Source organism: Scylla paramamosain, chromosome 30 (genome assembly GCF_035594125.1).
Source record: "Scylla paramamosain isolate STU-SP2022 chromosome 30, ASM3559412v1, whole genome shotgun sequence".
NCBI lineage: Eukaryota > Metazoa > Arthropoda > Malacostraca > Decapoda > Portunidae > Scylla > Scylla paramamosain.
Window position 1 is genome coordinate 2,525,757 of NC_087180.1, and position 19,597 is coordinate 2,545,353.

General features: G+C 37.6%; 1 protein-coding gene across 4 annotated transcripts in view; it reads left to right on the top strand.

Annotated features, from left to right (window-relative positions):
- Nucleotides 1-203: 203 nt before the first annotated feature.
- LOC135116161 (phytanoyl-CoA dioxygenase domain-containing protein 1-like) overlaps nt 204-19,597 on the top strand; it is a 32,185-nt gene continuing 12,791 nt past the window's right edge. For 2 of the 4 annotated variants that reach the window (XM_064033421.1, XM_064033424.1), the window contains exons 1-2: nt 6,350-7,000; nt 17,878-18,019. The gene's annotated coding sequence lies outside the window, so the exon portion shown is untranslated. Of the gene's footprint in view, nt 230-6,349; nt 7,001-17,877; nt 18,020-19,597 lie in introns of those variants that run through there. The other 2 variants (XM_064033422.1, XM_064033425.1) reach the window with 2 other exon arrangements.

Genomic DNA, 19,597 nt, shown 5'->3' on the forward strand with positions numbered 1-19,597 from the left:
CAGACCAACACATCTTTCACCTGCAGGAATCCTGCAGGATTCTACAAGAACACTACTATCCTAAGAGGAGCTTCCCAAGACGGAAGGAGTCTTCCTAAGAATATATATATATATATATATATATATATATATATATATATATATATATATATATATATATATATATATATATTTTTTTTTTTTTTTTTTTTTTTTTTTTTTTTAAGTGTGAATTTCTCCGGCTACAGTCGTGAGTACAGACACTTAGTGGTACACCACACCAATATTAAATAAAACACTTGTGGTAACGCAAACACTGTTAGGGTTCATGTATAACTCACCTATTTCAGTGATGTTACTTATGTGGAAATTAAAATAATTTAGTTTGCCTCTTAAACACCGTTTTCTTTTTCTGCTGGACGGAGCGCTCGCTCTCGTTTTCTTTTAAGTGTTCAGGGATAACTAGGATAATTCCATTTCTGTCCCTAACCCTTCAATTCTGTTAAAATTTTCACACTTCTCAAAATACTAACCATTCATCCTTTAAGAGTGGAAACGCCTTTGGACGATGGAAACGTAATTTAAGTGTGTAATTAATACCTAATTAAGATAGTAATAATACTACATTTATGGATAAAGCTGATAAGTTAGCTGAAATCTATGAACTGGAGTGTCAGTTCCAAGCGGATAATAGTGACACTAGATCATCAGAAGCACTATCAACGGAACCAAAAGCCACTACAGTGGAAAATACCGTGCCTCATGAGGACGGAAACGTGTTGATTACAAGATCAGGGAATAAATACCCATCATTATCAGCAGCAACCATGGCTAATCCTAATGCTTCTGCTTCAGCCTCTACTGGCTCTCCTTATGCCTTGCATGCATCTACTACACTTAAGGTACTTCCTATTCCTGAAACAATATCAGCATTTCGCGGAGAAAACCCGCAAGATAGGGCTCATGATTTCATCCGTTTGTGTGAGGATGTTATGACAAGAGCAAATACTATCACCGATGAAGACAAGATCTCTTTCGTCAGATCTAAATTGGCTGGAGAAGCAGCACACATGATGAATACCAGCGCTTTTAGTCCGCTTGAAATAGGGACTAGTTATGCAAATTTCAAGAAAAATTTCTTGAACATTTTTGGGGGTAAGAGTCAAACTGACCTAATGGTACTAGCCTCCAAGGTGGGTCTTAGATTTGCAGCTGAAATTAACTCTCTTCACGAAATGAAAGCCTTAATCCCTACACACCAGTTCGTAACGGACTTCATGGATGTCTTACGACTTAACAACTGGTTCCAAGGAAACAGTATGACAGAAACAGATTTCAGAAGACTTCTGGAATTCATCTTTTACATATCATTGGTGAATGGGGAAGTGAAGAAAACCGCAAGTCATTTTCGCTTTAAACCGGGAGACACAGTAGCTGACCTTGCAGTCCTGATTCGGGAGAAAAGAGGGCTATCTGGTGCCTCTCCGGAAACTCAAACCTCATTGGTTGCTCCACTCATGGATGATGACCAATCTCAACCTTGTGCGGCAGCCATGGCGAGGCCTGGAAATGTCTGTTCGTACTGCCATAAAATAGGTCATGTTGAAAAAAGATGTTATAAGAAACAAAAGGACCAGAAATTGGCAGCAAATAAATCCGACTTGGAGAACAAAACAAAAGGGGGTAATCTCTCTGTTAGACCAAAACCAGGTGCATCGCCCCAAGTGAAAACTGGTAGGACAAGATCCTACAGGGACGTCGCTACCCAATACTGCCTCATACATGGCCAGTGTAAACACTCATCAGAGCAATGTAAAGATATAATCAATATGAGAATTGAAAAACAGGCCAGAGCTAACCTGAACAGTACAAGGCAGTCGGGGGAAGACCAGCGCACAGTAGTAAACAAACCCGACTAAAACATCTAAATGCGCAAGACGCTGAGGCAGCAGATTCTTCTGACATGTCAGTGTATTCAACCATAAATGCTGCCAACAACCAAACAGACATAATGGCATTACCAACTAGGGTAGGTAAGCATCGCTTATCTTTGGCTGTAGACACTGGAGCCACAGTAAACGTGATCTCTGAAGAATCTTACAAGATTCTGAAACGGAATTCACGCGGTGGTAAATGGATACTCCGTCCAAGTGACTTGAATCTTTCTGGTGTCACAGGGTCAACCCTGAAAATCTTAGGAAAAATTTCCTTACCAATAAGTCTATCTAAGCATACTCAGCTTATTCAAACTGATTTCTATGTAGTCAGTAACTTTAAACTTCCTTCTGACGGCTTATTAGGGCTAAGAGCCATGAAGTCTCACCAGATAGTAATCTATCCAAAGCAAAATACAGTCATGTACTGCGGACGACATCTGGAAGGGATGAAACATCCTGCACCTTTGGTTTCCAGGCAACCCAGAAACGGTTCTTTATCACGGAAGGGACAAAGATCCAATGGGGAGCCTCAATCGATTCCATCTGTCCGGTCTCCTACGAGAGATTAGGATATAACAGAAGCATGGAGGGAAGCAAAAGCAATTGTCAATGCCAGTTATGACATTCCTGCTCGTGTGGCAAAACGGATTACAATTCGTGTTCCAGAAGCTCCTGTAGGCAGTGACATCTGTCTTGAAGGTATAGGTAATGTTAGGCGATTGGCTGTTGAATCGACTCTTTCCACAATTAGAAAGGGTCATGTCACTGATGCTTTGGTGGTGAACACTACTGGAAGTTCTGTAAGGATCAAACAAGGTCTTTTCCTTGGAAAGTGCCTGGTTTATGACAAGAAAGTGGTACCAGAACCCAGTATTCTGCCTGGAGCCTGTGTCTCTTCGGTGAGTCAGTCTGCTGTTGACACCGAGCTGGGGCAGGCGCCAACCCTATGTTCGTTTGTCAATGTTGTGGACTACCCCGAAATGAGGCCCGCGCTCTTGGACTTATTGGGGAAGTATCGCAATGTCCTGGCACTACCTGGAGAATCATTAGGTGTGACCGATCGAGCGGAACACCACATTAGGTTAAAACCAAACACTAAGCCAGTATATATACCAGCTTATCGTCTTCCTCATAGTCAGAGGGCGACTGTAGATGACATGATTCATGACATGATTGACAAGGGAGTGATTCAAGAATCGTGCTCTCCTTGGAATTCACCAATCTTTTTGGTTCCCAAGAAAGATAAATCTTTCAGGCCGGTAATCGACTTCCGGCGGGTTAATGATGTCACAGTGGATGATCATTATCCTTTACCTGTCCTGAGCGACCTTCTAATGTCCTTAGGTCGTGGAAATAAAATTTTCTCTAGTTTAGACCTGTTGTCAGGATACTGGCAGGTTCCCTTAGCCCCCACTTCACGGGAAATAACGGCGTTCAGTACGCCTAGTGGCCATTACGAATGGTTACGCATGCCTTTTGGATTAAAATCCGCTCCTTTAACATTCCAGAGAATGATTAACAGTATTTTCACGGGTTTACTTGGCAAAACCGTGTTTGCATATCTGGATGATATAATCATCGCTAGTAAGGATCAAGAATCCCATCTGGAGAGTTTAAAATTAGTCCTCCAGAAGCTTGAAGAAGCTGGACTTAAAGCCAAGCTTTCTAAATGTGAATTTCTAAAAGCCAAAATAAAATTCCTTGGCCATGTAGTCGATGGTGAAGGAATCCACACGGTGGATGAAAAGGTCATAGCTGTACAGAAGTTTGCTTAACCTAAATCGGTGGAGAATGTCAGATCTTTCCTAGGTCTTGCGGGATATTACCGTCCTTTCATCAAGAATTTTGCAGCAATTGCATCCCCACTTAATAAACTCCTTAAAAAGGATGTTGCTTTCCATTGGGAGGCTGCTCATGAACAAAGTTTCAATGAATTAAAATCACTATTAACAAATGCACCTGTACTTGCTTTCCCAGAGCATTCAGAGCCGTTCATTATTTGCACGGATGCTTCTTCTCTAGGACTGGGAGCAGTACTGATGCAGACAGATGCCAGAGGCAAAAACTATGTAATAGCATATGCAAGTCGTGTGCTTAATCCAGCAGAGTCTAATTACTCTGTCACTCATCAAGAAACACTTGCTGTAGTTTGGGCTTTAAAACATTTTAAGGACATTATCCTTGGATATCCAATTACAGTCTACACGGATCATGCACCCGTAATTGAACTTTTCAAAGGAAAAAATTTAACTGGACGAGTGGCAAGATGGTACTGTACCATGCAGGAATTTGCTCCAGTAGTCAAGTACTTGCCAGGTCGTGCTAATGTAGTAGCCGACGCACTTTCACGAAATGTGCCTGTGGGAGCTGTCGGTGACTCGATCCCTGTAAATAACTTCACCTTGAAGGAATTAAGTAGAGCACAGCGAGAGCATGAAATATGGTCTAAGGTCATACATGCTCTGGAGTCAGGCGAAGAAGATAATCTTCCACGTCTACATATACCATTCTCTCAATTTTTCATGTCACCAGACAATGTTCTGTGTCGACATAATCCCCAAATGGGAGAGTCTAGTAAACAACACATCATTCCTGAGAGTTTAGTCCATGTCATACTTATCTTAGTGCACGACATGCCAAGTGCGGTACATCCGGGAAGAGAGCGAACTCTACAAGCAGCGCGTAAAAGCTATTATTGGCCTACCATGCGCACTGACATAGAAGATTATGTTGCCAGGTGTATATCATGTGCAAAGCACAAGGGTGCGGTAAAAGGACCAGCCCCAATACTGGAATATCCACTACCTGAGCGACCTTGGGACATTGTCTCCATTGATCTTCTTCAATTACCCAAGAGTCAAAATGGCTCGCAGTATCTACTTGTGTGTGTAGACCATTTTTCAAGGTTCGTGGTTCTCTCACCTTTAAAGGAAAAATCTGCTAAATATGTAGCGCATGCGCTAGTAACTAAGTTGTTTTGTCCATACTCAGCACCACGAGTGTTGTTAAGTGATAATGGATCTGAATTTCGCAATGAAATCCTACAAGGAATATGTACACAGTACAACATTAAACACACATACACTGTGGCTTACCATCCTTCTTCAAACGGACTAGTAGAAAGAGCAAACAGGAAAATCCTGGAGGTTCTTCGTCCAGTTGTAAACAGTCTCCATGATGACTGGGAGGACTGGTTACCACACGTTGGTGCCTGCATTAACAGTTCAATGTGTGAAAGTACTGGGAAATCCCCACATTATATATTGTATGGTGAAGATAAAAATCTTCCTTATGATTTGTTGGCAAGTCCACAAACTCCAGTATACAACGTAGATGACTATGTTAAACAACATATGCATCTTTTCAAGGACATTCATGCTAAAGTTCGAAGTAGGCTACAAGCTTCTAGGGCAGAAATGATGGCTAGACAACACAAGCGTGCGACCCCTGTCACGATACAGGTTGGAGACACAGTTAAAGTTCGTTATCCGGACAGGACCTCCAAACTCTCCCCTAAATTTAGTGGTCCATGCTCGGTTGTCCGCCAGTTACATGGTAACAAATTTGAGGTGCATGACCCTCTTCTTAACACTGCTGAGATAGTACATAGTGATCGGCTTGTGAAGACTAACGCTCAGCTCCAGTCATCAACAGAGAGTACTACTGATCAGGTTACAAACCTTAATTCTACTAATACTATAAAGACGCATAGGTATAACCTTCGCTCACGCAGCTAATTGCCTGCATTACTTACAGATGGCACTGGGCCTCCTGGTTACCTTCTTGAGCATGCTGCAAGTGCTACAAGCGTCCACTGCGTTGCATGTCAAACCGGGGGCTCTCACCACACATCTTGGGGAAGTAACCTTAATAGAAGATGTTCTTCTGGTTCGATATCCTTTTTCTACCTTATTTTCCGTAACTTCGGACCTCGACGCTGGCTCAGAAACTTTGGATAACTCCTTACAGGAACTGGAATCCTTACTTGCTGATGAAACGCATAGCCAGACACAAGTTTTCTCACAAACCATAATCAAAGCTTTAAAAGCAAGGGTAGAATTCTTACACGGGAAATTGAACCAATCTCAGCATGACTACAACCTTCATCCAGTGCACGCTCGTACCAAAAGAGGACTCATAAATGGGTTGGGACAACTGTCTCAATATCTTTTTGGCACCGCCTTGGACGAGGATGTACAGGATTTAAGGAAACATTATGATCAACTAATAACGGTTGCAGCTACTAATAAGAAGGTCCTGAACCTACATCACAATAAAATAGTTAAATTAGAAACTAATCTCAATGAGTTATTACAGTATTCAAATGATTTAACAACTGTGCTTGATAATGCCTTACATAGTTTAGATGTGATAAATCACGTTGTGGTTATAGACCAAGCTTTGCATGTAGTTGAAGCTTCCTTGGGTTCAGTTCTCTCCATTAATGAAGCGATAATTCGCAACATGATGGATGCTGTCAATGGCAGGGTAACAACTTCACTATTTCCTGTAGAGGATTTGCTTCACACAATAGAAATTGGTCAGTCAAATTGACACCAGTGTATGCAGCGGACATGATCCAGTATTACTACCCATTGCTGGAAGCTACCTTGACCACAGATGCGATAATTGTAAACATACCTTTTAAATCTCAGGATCATTTTGAGGCTTATGAGATTAAACCTTTTCCATTTTCCGTTAATAATTCTGTGATGACACTGGACATGAATCCTTCCTTAGTGCTAATAGCCAAGGATTTTTCATTATATACAATTGGAGATTTAACTGAATTAAAACGTTGTAAATCTTCATACTTGCATTTGTACCATTGTTCAAGTATCCAATTTGCTTTCTTAGCTGTAGTAAAAGGTATTTGTGAAGTCGTCTTGACACGTTCAGAGGCGTCTGCAGCTCTAACACTCTGTCCATACAAGCATGTGGTTTCAAAACCTATTTTCCATTGCAATTTTCATGGATATCATTACTTTTATTTCACAGAAAACTTTTACGTCTCAGTGACTTGCCCAGAAGGGACCACCTATGAGGAGGTTATAGGACATTATGCGGTACAAGATGCTTGTCATGTACGTTCTAGTAAACTAACCACTTACCCTTCTAGGATTAATTTAGCTTTTACGACAGACCTTTCATATAGAGTTTTCCCTGTTACTTCCCTGGAGAATTTGACAAAGTCAAGGATTTCTTTTATAACAAACTCCTTATCCACTCTTTCCTTCTCAAACACAGAAGAGTTTTCCCATTATCACTTAACAACACTCGTGGTGCTGAGTATGGAGAACAAAAAAATGTTCCGGTGTGGTTTTGAATTATCAATTACCACTGGACACTGTTCATTAGTTTCTTACCTTTATATAATAGGTAAAGTCACTCTTGATGAGTTTCTGTGGTTTTCAGGTGAATGTCAAAGGTGAACGTATAAAAATAGGTATATTTAGATATATGTACAGAGTTCTGGAGAAGGGTGTGGCGCGTACGGGACAACGGATGTCCTCTGCGTGGTACAGCGTTACACCCTGGCAAGAGACTGCCGGAGCCGGCACAAGGGACGCTTAGCGCCTTCAAAAAGTGCTGACATTAGAAATAGGGGCGGGTTGACCGCACTCACAGTACATGAATATATTCATAATTATTACTCTCTAATTACATAAATAAGGCAAGGGAAAAGCTACTTATAGCTAAGAGTAATACATGCCAAAATACATTAGGGAGAGATTAACTATGGAGAATACTTAGATACTGTAATGTAGGTGCTATCGATTACTTATCGATGGCAATAAAAGGAGTATGGAAAGTTCCATGGTGTGTGTGTGACGTAGGGTGGCGTGATCATATCCGCCCCACCCTTATGCGCCAACACCCACTATTTGCACTTATGCATATATGTATACATACACTTATATTGCTAATCAAGCAAGGCATTATAAATACAATACACATTATTATTAATTATGTGACACCGTTACACTAACAAGGGGCCTCCAGCATACAACATTACTAAAGCAGAGGTATTCGTTTTGTTATGATCGTTACCAGGTTGGAGATTACCGTAAAAGCGAAAACAACTACTGTGAAATCGGATCGAGGTGTTAGCAATGCCTGTTACCAAATTGGTAAGGCTCTTGCTTGGGAACGTTACTAAGCGACTGTAAAATCAGTCCTTAGTACGTCTCGTTTTTTAAACCGTGGTGTTAATGTCAAATCGTTGTAGACACCAAAGGTTCCTATAATAATTGTTAGTGTGTCCTATCCCTCCCCAAGAAGAAACACCAGTGATATTCACGATTCATATGTGACTGAAAGTTATGTTAAAAATATGATGATATATCAATATACTTGTGTGCTAAAGGAAAATAGTTTCCATCATCGTAAGGAAGAAATTGAGGTGTTTATAAATGCGCGCGTTCGGGAGTCTTTACCTATGTGAGTTATGGTTCAGTTACATTGTGCGGATAACCCGCCAGATTGAAAGAGCTGTCGATTTTCATCACCTCATCAAGGTTTACAACATCTTCATATGATAATTGCATTATTTTTAATGTATAAAACATAAATTTTTATCTATTCTTGATCAGAAACATGTTATATGCTTTAACTGGGCTTTTATCAAGCTTGGGGCAAATAGCATTACGCAGTAGATGGGAAAAAAAAAAAAATCGTATTTATTTAACCGTATATGGCACATCATATTGTGAATGTGAAATTTTTAACTGGATGGGCAAATAAAAACAAGATAAGCTATCTATGCAGGAGACTATAGGCTATGCGGGGGCTGGTTAGTTGGTTATTATTAGTTGTTACGTACGTACATCTCACTAATTTCAATATGAAACCACTATGGTAATATTTTAGAGACATTTTCCCCCGTTATTATTTATTGTTTTAGTTCCATTCTTTCGCAAATACAGTTGAATAGTGTTTTGGGGTTATATGGGAGGTGGCATTTCACCCACTCTATTACGTTTTACGTCTATTCAAATGTGCCTATGAAAGAATGGAACTAAAACAACCAATAATAATGGATGGAAAGGACTCTAGAATATTACCACCACTTTTTTCCAGATTGATTTTGATACTCTTGTCAGTCTCGTAATCACAAGTACAAGACACCATAAGCTGATTCCAAACTTACTATAGCCGTTGGCATCTAAGAAACATTTTTAGTATAGTTTTTAAAACTCTTGAAAACAATTATTTCGTTGCATACATTTGAATCTTCCCAGAGACACGCTAACTCTGTTCACATGCCTCTATGAGGAGAGGCTCTCACCTGCCTGTACATTCCAACTATTGGAGATAAAAGAATGTACAGCCCTAATTGCAAATAGAAAAATTATATATATATATATATATATATATATATATATATATATATATATATATATATATATATATATATATATATATATATATAAAAGAGAAGATACGACGTGAGGCTTGGTGTTAGGATCGACTAACACCAACGTTTAAAAAAATCAGGCCTTGGATTACATCTTCACTTGTGTGATACAAGTGAAGATTTCCACAAACATATTATACGGTAAGAACCCAATCATAGATACTAATCTTCCATTTGCATCGTCACTGCGAAACTAGCTACAGTATGTGTATATCAGTTCCTATTCCTTAGAAAGGGTGGCTCCACGCCTGGAACAGATTTTGTTACAGGTGGTCAGTGTGATTGTTTAATTTAGAAGAATTATACAAATTACGTTAGTACAGTGTTGTAGTAATAATATGTTCAGTGTAATCCATTTTTAAATCACATTTCAGAACATGTCCATCTCCGATTCAAGAGCATAAAGACATAATTTCTCCAACAGTTGGAGAAGATTTGGAAGGCACCAAGTGGGTTACCAGGCACGCTACATTCCATTGTTTTCAAGAGTTTTAAAAACTATACTAAAAATGTTTCTTAGATTAACCCGCTCAACATCAGTGCGTTATCGATTTGTGTTGTGAATTGTATATAAATTGTAAAGTTATATTGAAGGGTAATTAAGGTTAATCTAGTAAAAACTAATTATTAGTTATCAAATTAAATAATATGGGAGATAGAAGTGTGAGAAATGAGTATAGGTAGCTTTTGTTTCTGATGTGGTAAGCTGGGAAGCAAGTTCACCTCGTCGGTAGTAGTAGTCGCCACCAAGACGTCACCAGATATACGATACTATTAAGATGCATTTTTTCGCCACTCCACTGATTGCTTGTAGTTAAATTCGCATAGTTAATAAGAACTTTGAAGCTCGAAACAACTGGTTAATCTCAAGGAAGCTGTCTTAGCTACGAAACACGGCCAGCAGCTGGCTTGAAAATTCAGTTATTACAACTCACCCATGGCCGTCACCGTCTTTCCAGCCACGTGAACCACTGCTAAATTATCGGTTATTTATAATTATACTTAGCGATGCTTTCAGTGATTATGTGTTACGTGGGAAACAATTGGGTGAGTGAACGGGTCAAATAGTTCCCACATCCATAAAAGTTCGGTGCCCCAAGTAAGGAAGACAGGGTTCTCTTGAGATTACCGAAGATTCCAGAAGCTTCCTATCAGATGTTTCGTGTAACACTAGTAGGTCACAGCAATATTCCCACGGCAATCCCGCCAATTATCAGATGTGAGATTAAGACTTTTCGATGTCCTGGGGCCAGAGCTGAGACTTCTGACCATGATAGAAGGTTAAAGCAGGCCTCACGACCTAACCATCTTGTTGCTAGTGAGTAATGACATAAACCGGAAAACGGATCCTAGGGACATAACGAAACTCATTAAAAGCATAACTTGGAAAATAGGAAGTTGTTGTTCCTCTCAGGTTATTATTATACAGATAGAACCGAGAATTATAACTGAACTGTGGTCAGGAGGGAGTGAATCAAAGGGTATATGATCTCTAAATCAGCTGTTACTAAAAAAAAAAAAAAAAATGTGACATTGCTATCAAGCTGCTCAGAATGAATTAAGATGATAAGAAGCATATAACCACCAAACTGGTCTATAAACCCCTAGATTTAACCTACCCTAATCATAATTACAAGGATTTACAAATTTTCAGGATTAATGTCGATACCATATTACACTGGTATTCATTGAGCGGCTCGCGAACAGCATGCGGCTCATGATAGCTTGACTGGCGGCTCTCCATCCAGGAAATATTTAAAATCAATTACTACCAAAATCTAAATCTCGAAAATTATATATATATATATATATATATATATATATATATATATATATATATATATATATATATATATATATATAATATATAATATAATTTTTTTTATTTTTTTTATTGTAGGAGGGACACTGGCCAAGGGCAGTATTATATATATATATATATATATATATATATATATATATATATATATATATATATATATATATATATATATATATATATATATATATATATATATATATATATATTTTTTTTTTTTTTTTTTTTTTTTTTTTCTCTCTCTCTTTTTCTTTTTCTTTTTAATGTAGAAGGGACACTGGCCAAGGGCAACAAAGTTAATGTAGTCTACTAAAGTGGCTCTCTTGGAAAAAAAAATTAGTGAATACCACTGCCATATTAGAATCCCGAAAATCAAATAATAACATTGAGGAGGCAATCTGGCTCATAAACATCATAATACAAAGAAAACTAAATAAGCAAACACTAGAAATGCTATCCTTAAAATAACGAAAGAGCCATTTCACATTTAATTAAATAGATGAGTCATTATTGAAAGATTGTAAGAACATGAAAAATTATGAGGCATCTAAACCAATTAAACTGATTCTAATAACAAAACTTATCATGAACGGTTCAGTAAGACCCTACCCTATAAAAAAAAATTTAAAAAAAAGTGAATCCAGAAACATCTCATGCCCAGTCAATAAAACCAAGCCAAATTATGGAGCCATTGAAACAAACAGGTACCTCTTCTACCACTGAATACCGAGTTGGCACAGAGGTACCAACCCATACTAACTATAATAACAGGACAGGAGCAAGACCTAAACCCCTAACAATTAAGAAATGTGCATTTTGCTCCAAACAGCATAACCCAGTACACTGAGAATTACCAAGGTTAGAAAGGACCAGTTTTCTTGTCATCTTTGCCTTTGGGACAGCAGGAACACCGTAGCACACTACCACAGGAGGAACTGGCCACAGCGGACACAGTTTCGTGTCGGAAAGAACAATGTCAAATGGGAGCCATTGCTGGACCACAAAAAAGTACTGTTTAGGGGATTACAACTCACCCCTGGCCAGGGTTGGCATTTCAGAAGAATCCACCCCAGAAAAAAAAAAAAAAAAAAAACAGCCTAAGTGGGATTTTTCGTTTTATATATATATATATATATATATATATATATATATATATATATATATATATATATATATATATATATATATATATATATATATATATATTACATATAAAAATTTTGTTCTATACCATAATAATAAATAAAGTATATATATATATATATATATATATATATATATATATATATATATATATATATATATATATATATATATATACTCGTATATGAGCCCGACCTATTCATTTCCTGTACAAGTTAACATAGGCTTTGTCCAACCGGACCAATCTGTATCAGCATGACCTAAACAAGTGTCTTCATTAATAGAACGTGTCATAATCTTTCAAAATCTAACTCAACTCATGACTTTTGTCACCTAGTTAAATACATCTCTAATAACTTTGCTTCTTCATCTTTCCCTCCTTTATTTCAACCTGATGGCACCACTGCCATCTCATCTATTTCTAAAGCTGAACTCTGCTTGGACCTTTGCTGAAAACTCTACCTTGGATGATTTAAGGCTTGCTCCTCCCTCTCCTTCACCCTCCAACTACTTCATACTACCCATTAAAATCCTTCGCAGTGATGTCTTCCATGCCTTCGCTGGCCTAAACCCTCGAAAGGTTTATGAACCTGATGGTGTCCCTCCTATTGTTCTCCGAAACTGTACCTCCGTGTTTGCACCTTGCCTCTTTCAACTCTAACAATCAACATCTACTTTTCCTTCTTGCTTGAAGTTTGCCTACATTCAAGCTGTTTCTAAAAAGAGTAAGCGTTCTAATCTTTCAAGCTATTGTCCTATTGCTTTGATATCCTACCTATTTAAAGTTTTGAATCTATTCTCAACAGGAAGATTCTTAAACATCAGCAAAAACCATCACCAGCAACCTTCTATTTGATCGCCTGCATGAGTTTTAAGGCCGCTCTACTGGTGATCTGGCTTTCTTTACTGAGTCTTGGTCATCTTTTAGGGATTTTGGTGAAACTTTTGCTGTTGGCTTAGGCATATCAAAAGTTTTAGTGGATTCTGGCAAAGAGCTTTGATTTCTAAACTACTCTCCTACAGCTATTCTTCTCAATAACTACATCTCAAGTTTCCTTTCTGACCATTCTATTGCTGCTGTGGTAGATGGTCACTGTTCTTCTTCTAAATCTATTAACAGTCGTCAGGATTCTGTACTGTCACCCACTCTCTTCCTATTATTCATCAATGATCTTCTAAGCCAAACTTCTTGTATTATCCACTCCTACGCTGATGATACCACCCTGCACTTTTCCGTCTTTTCGTAGACGTCCAACTCTTCATTAAATAAACAGTTCTCGTAAGGAAACCACAGAACGCCTGACTTCTGATCTCTCTAAAATTTCTGATTGGGGCAGAATAAACTTAGTATTGTTCAATGCCTCAATAACTTAATTCCTCCATATATTAACTCGACACAACCTTCCAGACAACTATCTCTTCTTCATTGATACTCAACTGTTCCCCTCTTATACACTGAACATCCTCGGTCTGTCCTTTAATGGAAACTTCACATGTCATCTCTAACTAAAACAGTTTTTATGAAGTTAGGTCTTCTGAGTCGTCTCTGCCAATTTTTCTCATCACCCAGGTTGCTAACTCTGTACATGTACTCTGTCTATGTATGGAGTATGCTTCACAAGTATGGGGGGTTATACTCATACCGCTCTTTTAGACATGATGGAATCAAAAGTATTTCATCTCATCAGCTCATCTCCTCTAAGTAACTGATTGTCTTTAACCTCTCTCTCATCGCTGCAATGTTGCATCTCTTACTATTTTCTACCGCTATTCTCATGCTAACTGCTCTTCTGAACTTGCTAACTGCATGCCTCCCCTCTTCCCGCGGCCTCGCTGTACAACACTCTTCTTTCTCTCATCCCTATTTTGTCCACCTCTTTAATGCAAGAGTTAACCATTATCCTCACTCATTCATTTCTTTCTCTGGTGAGCTCTGGAACTCCCTTCCTGCTTTTGTAATTCTTCCTTCCTATGACTTGAACTCTTTTAAGAGAGGTTTCAAGACACTTATCCTTTAATTTTTGACGACTCCTTTTGACACTGTTCGGGGATCGGCTTCTCAGTGGGGCTTTTTATTATTATTATTATTATTATTATTATTATTATTATTATTATTATTATTATTATTATTATTATTATATTTGTGTTGCTCTTGGCCAGTGCCCCTCGTACATGAAAAAATATATAAATAAACACTTCAGACATTTTGTTTCACTCTAATTTTTAATTGCTTATTTGAATTGATTTACATATAAATATGGAGAATAAACAAAAATAATAAATAAAGCCCAAGAAATCCAATAAACCCACCTTGTTTCCGAGTTTTTTTTTTTTTTTTTTTTCTTTTCCAATCCTGCCCCTGGCTGTCAACATCTTCCCAGTAACGTGAACCACAGCTAAATCATCAGTTATTTATAATTATATTTAGCGATGCTTTCTGTGATTATATGTTAGCTGGGAAACATTTGGGTGAGTGAGGGGGTCAAATAGTTCCCACAATGTCTGTGTAAAATTTAATCTTTGCTCTGCTTTACGAAGCCCACTGGAAGTCAATACAAGTCAAGGTGCCTCCAAGAACCAAACTCCATAAGCAATGTGTTTACTTCCATTGCCTTCGCCCACTGAGCCTTAAAACACTCAATACACCTTACAATGTACCACACATCATGTACCATACAATTTTTATCATAGTGGTTACAGTGAAGAAGTGCCATTTACAGGTTAGGTTCAGTTAAGATAGGTTAGCTCAGGTTGGCTTAGTTGGTTAAGGTTATAGGGTAGTGTTGGATAGGCTAGGAAAGGTTAAGTGTAAATTATGTTATGTTCGGTTAGGTTTACGTTAGATTTAGTTAGGCTAGGTTAGGACTTTCTTAACCTTGGAGCTATTGCTCATAAGGGGGCCATGGCAAGAATTTAAGGGGGCTGTGGCTGGCTGTTACAAATTATACATTTCTAAATAATGTTAGGAATTGAATAAAACAAATGTATATCAGTACAAATCTATCAAATACAAGATAATTATGATCGTCAAATTTGTAAGAAGGCAAAAATGTTCTCTTCATCAACTTTTTTTTATTTATTTGTTTATTTATCTATTTATTTTATTTATTTATTTTTTTTTTTTTTTTTTTTTTTTGGCGGGGAGGGATTTAGGAGAAAAGTAAAGGGGAACCACACTAATGTTGAGAATTCATGACAGGGGTAATGGAGTGAAATAGATTGTATACCACTGTGTTATGAGGACGTATTTGAATCCATAGTTTAACCATGAAATCTATGGCATTCTTAAAAAATACACACTAAACAATTAAGAATCCTTACCTCCATTGATAGCATGCATGTGAGGATATTCTGCTCGGAGACTAGCAGCTATATTTCCAGATGCTGTTTTGCGCTGACTGGTATTCACGGGTTCTTTGGGAACCCATAGATACCTCTTCTCCTTCATATATTCCAAAAGGGATATTTCGGCAGCACGGATCCACAGTTTCCATATTACTCATAATGATGATGCGCTATGGTAGAGTACACGAAGGCTATACGCGTGCTGGCTTTCTCTGCAGATGATGTAAACTTTCCAAAATTTTAATAAATAAATTTAAATATTTTCTTTAGTCATCGCATATCGCATATCATACAGTTTATGGTTATCATTAAACACTTTCCAACACTATTCCTTCTCTATTAGATTTTATGTCAATACGAGTATGTAGCTTTTCTCTTTGGAGCCTGAAAAACCACCGCCAATTGCGGGAAGGTGGCTGAATCTAGACCGACAGAGCGGTTTCTTGACTCAGGCGGCACTCTCCCGGCTTTTCTCTTTGGAGCCTGAAAAACCACCGCCAATTGCAGGAAGGTGGCTGAATCTAGACCGACAGAGCGGTTTCTCGACTCAGGTGGCATGCTCCCGGCGGCACATTTCCAGGCAGAATCAGCCGTGAACCCGCCTTAATATTTTGCCGAGAATCAATATGAGCGGCAACTAGATGAGCTCACTGCGTGCAGGGACGGCACGGCACGCTCACTCTGTCTTACGATGTTCAGCATTCCTGTTACTCCTTCCTCCGCCGGGGAAAGAAACACTGATTTGAAAGCTGGAGTAAAGGAGTAGAAACACAGGAAGAGAAGGGTGGAGGAGGAGCAGAAAAATGTAGGAAATATAAGGTGTAGAGGAAAGTAGGTGAAGGAGATTTTGTGACATGAGATTGGGAATGAAAGGATGAGAAAATAAATGTAAATAAAATAGAGGATATATGCGCTAATGAGCAGAGGCGAAAACTTTACCAAAGGAGAGTATAATGCAAGATTATCTCCTTTTTTATTCATATCAAGCTCAGATGATGTTAATACAAAGTGTGTGTGTGTGTGTGTGTGTGTGTGTGTGTGTGTGTGTGTGTGTGTGTGTGAACATAACTTCGTACTTAATTTCTCACTCTTGTACATGATCGTTCACGTCTTACTCTCCATAATTATATAACAAGACCTTGTCTTTACTGAACTCACTTCATCATGTGAGCCTCTCTCTCTCTCTCTCTCTCTCTCTCTCTCTCTCTCTCTCTCTCTCTCTCTCTCTCTCTCTCTCTCTCTCTCTCTCTCTCTCTCTCTCTCTCTCTCTCTCTCTCTCTCTCTCTCTCTCTCTCTCTCTCTCTCTCTCTCTCAATAGGAAATAATGAGGCCCAGTTGGTGTGACGCCGATATTATCAGTTCGCTTTAATACCAATGAACCAATTACTAAATGACACGTAACCGTTGCATAATTCAACTGTAAACTTTTTTTTTTTTTTTTGCCTTCTTCCAGAGGCATAGAAATTAATCTTTTATCCTCAAGATATGAATTTGAAATGGTTATACTTTCAGAAGCGTAAATAAATAAATAAATAAATAAATAAATAAAAATGCAGTCATATCTTAGTAATGATGCAACTCTTCGGTCTTCGTGTATTATCACAGACCTTATGTGACCATCCTTTGATAAGCTTACCGAGATGATAAGCCACACACGAATGATAACAGTAGCAAATACTTTGGACTTTGGAGGTAAAGCGGAGCGTCAGACGTGGCCACAGCCAAAGGCTAAGAAAACTGGCAACGAAATATCTTGGAGTAATACTTGAAATGGCGGTTCATGATACTAATATTGATTCGAAAAAGTAAGGCGCCGTAACATTGCGGTCACATGACGCCAGTGCAGAATGTTAAAAGCAACTAAAATAATTGTGGTAATGTAGAATAATAGTAATTACAATGAACAAATCACCAAAAATGGTAATATGTACTCCTAAAAGGAAGATGAATTAAAACTAAGCAAAGAGAATAGAGACTGTGGAGGAGACCAGCCTTCCCCACAAAGAGGCGCACGTCATACCCTTGGGTGAGACGCATCTCTCCTAGCTCTGAGGGTTGATGAAACATTACAATATTTATTTACATACTTGAAAATTACTCGCTCTAAGCCAACATACCAAACAGTAAAATAGTAGTAATTTATATTATAAAGGAAAAAATCCTCAGTTACTATTTAGGATATCAGCTGAGAAACTGGCATTGTGTGACATCAGTTACTGTGACGGCTTATCCCGCAGCCGGGTGGGGTCCCGACCTTGAAGACGATGCCCGCCTGACAACGCAGCTATCCCTCAGTCCTCAATACTCGTGGTGGTGTTTAGAGGAGAGGGAGGTTGTCCCGCTACGACGCTACTGTTCTCCTCTTGTCGATACCATAAGGTAACATTCAATACATATCAATGTAAAAATGACTACGAAGTTAAGTGAAGTTCATACATTTATTGTCATACATATATATATATATATATATATATATATATATATATATATATATATATATATATATATATATATATATATATATATATATATATATATATATATATATATATATATATATATATATATATATATACACACACACACACACACACACACACACACACACACACGAAATTAAGTGGTTCATATATTTACTGCCATATATATGGCAGTAAATAAAATGGACTTCACTTAATTTCGTATATTTATCTATCTATCAATCTATCTATCTATATCTATCTATCTATCTATCTATCTATATCTATCTTTCTATCTATCTATCTATCTATCTATCTATCTATCTATCTATCTATCTATCTATCTATCTATCTATATATATATATATATATATATATATATATATATATATATATATATATATATATATATATATATATATATATATATATATATATATAAACAGGGATACACCAGCAGGGATACACCAGACTTTCTTCTTCATTTCTTGCAACGCTTCACCTTCACAGAAAGCATCATCAGGCTAAAAAGATTGATAAAAATAAGCACAAAGACAAAATCATTATTATCAAATTAATTATTTGTCTTTGTGGAAAATATCACATACATATACATAAAAAAGAAAAATGAATAATAATAATAATAAAAATAAAAATAAGCACAAAGACAAATCATAAAATATAACATTAATGTGATATTTAATGATTTGTCTTTGTGCAAAATATCACACACACACACACACACACACACACACACACACACACACACAAGTAACAAACATACATATAGGGAAAGGTCACGAGCCGAGATTCCTTGACAGTGTGTGTGTGTGTGTGTGTGTGTGTGTGTGTGTGTGTGTGTGTGTGTGCAAAGTAAATTAATTATCATTGCCTTCAGCCCATTTTACGACCAAAACTTAACAAATATTTAACATAGAAGTGCTGGCACAGTCTGTCGAGCTAAATGCTCCCTAACAATAATTTACAAATAATAAATAACATTTAACTACATTTTTTCACACACATAACGAAGAAGGATGGACTCTGAAAACTAAGTACGTGAAATTATACCTTATTCTTGAGCAAAAGTATATAATTTGCTACAAACAGGTTCTTAAGCATCGGGCCTTTATACATAATGGTATTTTTAAAGAAAGTTGCGATATTCGTGGACTCATTAAGTTGATGCCTCTATCTCCTGTGCTGTGCTAACTATTCAGGAGTTAAAGGGTTGTGAATCGGAAAATTCGAGGGCTCCAGATATTTAAAAAAAACTGAAAGTACTTATGAATTAATTGAACGTTCAACAAGATACGAGTTGCAAATACATCTGCTGAGGAATATGATTTTCTAATGAAACATACACTACACCTAAAACATTTTCTTTTGTGATACTAATAACGTGTGTGTGTGTGTGTGTGTCATTGTAGACATGTCAGTACTGTGGTGATAATAGTACAGTAGGTTCTTATTTGTCCCAATAAGCGATATGTTGAAC